Source organism: Teleopsis dalmanni, chromosome 1, assembly GCF_002237135.1.
Source record: "Teleopsis dalmanni isolate 2A chromosome 1, ASM223713v2, whole genome shotgun sequence".
NCBI lineage: Eukaryota > Metazoa > Arthropoda > Insecta > Diptera > Diopsidae > Teleopsis > Teleopsis dalmanni.
In genome coordinates, this window is record NC_051846.1 from 232936375 (window position 1) to 232941532 (window position 5158).

Genomic DNA, 5158 nt, shown 5'->3' on the forward strand with positions numbered 1-5158 from the left:
CACACGTAATCGTATGTGTGTCTGTTCCTTTTAAAACACTTTCTTTATTCAAAAATTTCAACAGTTGCTTAGTGTCAAGAAAGATTTTGATGATTAAGTTTGTTAAGGTTAGGTTGGAATAGTGGTATTGTATCCAAACCCAATTGAGCTCAAATGATGACCCCTTGTGTTACCTAGAATTAGCGTTGTTCATACTAAGACCAGAAGGTTTCTCGAAAGAACCGCAGCAGTCAGCGTACGAACAACAACGTAAAGCACGACCCATACATTCAATCCGTAGTAAACTAACCTGATAAGTTTACTACTGGTACCCATTAACTTTATTTATGGTTTCTCAAAATAACCGTAACAGTTAGCGTACGAACAACACCCGTAAGTCATGCCCCTCCATTCAATTCATAATGAACTAACCTAATAAGTTTACTACTGGCACCTATCAACTTTATATATGGTTTCCCAAAAGAACCACAGCAGTCAGTGACGAACAATACTGTAAGGCACGACTCCTCCAATCAATCGAATGTAAACTAACCTGATAAGTTTACTACTGGCACCTATCAACTTTATATATGGTTTCCCAAAAGAACCAGAACAGTCAGTGACGAACAATGCTGTAAGGCATGACTCCTCCAATCAATCGAAAGTGAACTAACCTGATAAGTTTACTACTGGCACCTATCAACTTTATTTATGGATACCTTTATAATCTGTAATCACATATATAAAACTTTAGAATACATCGTCATTAAAACTACTTCTACTTCTTTGAATAAAACATAAAAGCATTATAATACTTCACTATTCTTAATGATATCTTTTGTTAGACAAAATTATAATCCTATAAAACTGAAAATCCTCATGTTTTTATTCCTTTCGTATCCTTTCCGAAATGCGTTAAGACTTTAATTTTTATTTGTCATTTGACCTCAAATAAAAATTTTTAGAGGAATCATTTAACAGTCTGGTAACTTCTATAAAAAGAGCATAAATATTTTTAAGTCGATTTTTATTTTAACAAAAAAAAGCAAATACATATGACCAAAAAAAAAAAATTAAATAAATATCTTTGAAATATTTTTAAAAAATTTTTCAAGGACAATAAAAATTGAATTTAAAATAAATCAAATTTTTACTACTCCGACTCCGTCTAGTGCAACCAGCGTCAGTGTTGTTGTCGTCTATGCCAGCCGAAAGCAAGCGAACTGTTGTCACACACTTCCCCGCACATCGTCATACTTCTGTCGTCAAGCACAAAATTTTTAAATGTTTACCAAAACATTGCGCACTTTTTTTTCACTTACCGGAACGAGACTTTTAACCACAACCAACTTCGTCGCACTATACAAACATACAGGGAAACTTACAAGCGCACATACACGCATTTACAAATACCAAAAACGACCACAAACCAAAGTGTTAAATAAAAACAACAACAGCAATAACAACAACGGGGATAACAACAAATCAGCAAAAACAATTTTAAAGCAATTTTCCTCCCACCCAAAAACAGTAAAACCAAACTTGAAAAATAAAACGAAAAATAAAGTTTTTGTTTTTGTTGTTTTTTCAAATAGTCACCAATTGTGACAGAAATAAACAAAACAAAAGAAGAAAACGCTACTACTACTACTACACAACAACACTTTACACAGAAGCAGAGTTTTTTGTTTTTTGTTTTTAATTCTTATTTGTTGTTATTTTTCATTTACTACTGTTGGCAGTGCTGCTGTTACACTTGTTGTTGCTGTTTTTGTTGCACTGCCCGCACTATGCTTGCTTGCTTGCCGAGCAGCGTAGCAGCCTAGCCTGAGCTTTTGGTAATTTTTGTGCGGCTAGACGCATAAATATTCTGATTTGCCAAAATTATGCCTCATGGCTTAAGGCTTGTCGCGTGTGCAATTATTACTTGTCATGCCCGTACACCGAAGCCTGTGCAACTGTAAAGCTTCATGGCTTTACTTTGGCAAGTTCATATATTGTGAAGCATTTAAAATGCAAAATATTTCTTAAGGCAACAGTTTCGGTTCATGTTTTTAACTGTTCTGCTTCAAAATTTGCTCGCTTCATGTCGTTGTTTTTGTTTTTGTTTTTGTTTTTTCACAGAGCACAGACAATAAACATTAAATCTATGAGTTATGTAGTCACAGAGAAGACTGAACAGTCCTTGTGAAGGAAGAGTCTCGTTACTGCAACTTATTATATATTTTTAGCAAAAGTGAAACACGGTCCGATGTATTTTTAACATGTTCTTTACTTCGCTTTATTAACTATACTAAAAATGAATAATGAATAATAATTACAAAAGGAATATATAGAATAATGACAGGCCAGAGTTGCCAGGCAATTAATATTTAAAAAGTACTTTACATAACAACACAACTAAATTAAGCCATAACACTTTATTTTAAACAGGAGTGTGCTTTTGATTAATAGATGTTATCTCTAAAGAATATAAAAATACTTCAATTTATTGAAGAAAGTAATTTTTTTTCCTTCTAGAGTACTCAAAATATATACCAGAAATCCAGTAAAGCTTAGAATTTCATTTTACGGATACTTTAAAGACCTTGACATAAACCAGTTTTATCACAAATTAATGGTCCAAACTACACTAGATTGAATATAATATATTTTTTAATTATTTGTAGAGTAAATAAGCAAAAGGAAAGTATTACAATATTTTACATCGATAAATTTATGTCACAAAGAGAAGAGATGATCAAGCGAGAAACGCTTTTACAACATAGAAACAGGCTTTAGACTACTAGACTAATGTCACTGCGAGACAGGTATATAAATGACAGAATCTAGTGATCGAAAACAGGATTTGTTATACTTCTGGTAGCAAGCACAACATCAATCAATCAATCCAGTACGTTCCCAGGGGAACAATGGGCACAACATCAATGGTCTAAACTAATTCCTGTTTCTTAATTCTTCACTTTTGACAGAGCTTGGTTACTTAATATCCATATTTTCATATACATATATATATATATATATATACTTTCATTGTAGAAAAGTAATCAGGAGGTTTCCCCTTGTCTGCCTGATTCCAATGCCGTTGACCACATACAGCAGCTCATCCGTCTCCAGGGGCAATTTCTCACCCCTAGAACAATGAATTGCCCTACCCGCAGATCTATTTGGACCACTTATTGCGACGATCGTTCGATCCCCTTTCCACGCTAGCCATTAACCAAACGTTACTCCACCTCTACCGCGTGGAGGTGTTGATCGGAATTTTGCTTTCATTGTTACTAAGACTTAAGAGGCATTGCTAAGATTAGATGTATATAATGGATTTTTCTAATTATTTGTAGAAGACAAGCGACAAGTTTGTCACAAAAGATGACTAAGCGCAGCACACTTCCACATTAATTATCATAACAGACAAATAAAACCATATTATAGTCACTGTAAAAAATCTACCAAATGACATAACCCAGTCAGGTAATATGGATTACAACCAAATGGAAAATTTATCGCGTTTATTAAATTATTCGCAGAAGGTCCCGTGGTTACAAATAGTATCTGTTCCTCGTGTTAAAACTATAGAAACAAGCTTGGAAACTATAATTGTAATAATGTAATAAAATTAAAACTAAAAACTCAGAAAGATATCTTGTTTATAACCAACAGTATGCAGAGATTTCTTGGAATTTTCCTGTTTTTTCAGTTTGTTACCTCATCTTAAAACTGTGTAGTTATTCAAAACATCTCAATCGTTGCTTACTAAAATCAAATTGATATTGATCTTGATAAACACTTATCTTATTTTGTGATAAATTGTAGTTATTTACAGCCATAGTTTTGAAGTAGACTGAGCTTCAATGCTTGCAGTCATCTTAATATCTAATAAGTTGTTTTAGGTTAAGTTGGAGTGACAGCCTTACGCACCAAAGCAAACCTGAAGACAAATAATGGCTTGTTATAATATCACCAAATAAAAAATTAAAGTACATCGACCTGATAAGTGTATAAACTTCCTTAAGTCCATAATTTCGCTGGATGACGACAGATAGATGAGTACAGCCAGGTTTATTTAGCTATACTCACATATTTTTTCTCAACTGCCAATTTGACCGTTGCAAATTAAATACCAATATGAATTGGATACCGAGATACGAATGTCAAAAAGCAGTGCGTCTTGACAAGCTCATCTGACATACAGTTACCCGAAATGTCCCTATGTCCCAAATGAGTTGAACACTGACATGAATAACTACCTTGTTAAGAGAAGCCCTGCTTTCTAGAACTATTAAAGAGAAACTATTAAATGCCAAATTTTTGATTTATATGAAAACAAAAACAATTTTACACTTGACGTGCGCATAACTGTCTGCATAACATCGCCTTTATATTGGCAATGTGTTATCATATTGTATCTATAGTAAATGGCATAGTTATAGTTTTGTTATAAAAACTTACAAATTGTATAATCGATTTTGAGATGTTCATTATTAACCTTCGCATCCTTAAAGTTTGTTTCGTTGCAGAAAAAGGGAACCTTGTAAATATTATTTATTTACAGAAACCTTGTAAACTTTGAAATTGTTATTGAAATGGTTTTGTTTCGAATTTTTATTTTGGAATTAATTTTAAAATCAACGAAAAATAAAAATATAAATCAGAATTTCTTTATGCAATCTAAGGACCCTCGAATTGTTTATTGCCAAAACTTAAAAGTTTTTTTCATTGTATAAGCAAAACAATAAGTTTTACTTTCAACAATTCCACCTTGTAGAGAAATTTTACCATAAAAACAAATGTTCTTTTCTATTTTAAATATAAATCATATCACAAAATTGGGTTAACAATTATGATATATTGGACTCCTTCAGTAGAGAACACACTAACATAATTTATAAGAAGTTTTTAAATAAATATGAAAAATATTATTTTGCATAACTAAAAATAAAAAATAATATATAAAACTTTTAAAATATTATGTATATATAATATAATTTAATTATTTTTTTCTTAAAAATTATAAAAATCACTCAATTAACTGAAGAATTTTTTAACATTCTTTATGTCCTGATATATACTCCCTTAGTTTCTTTTTTCCATTTCTTAAGTAATATCATTAATATTTTTTTTTTTTTGACAACGAAGACATATTCTCCAAATGGAGTATTTCTTTTGAAATCATAAA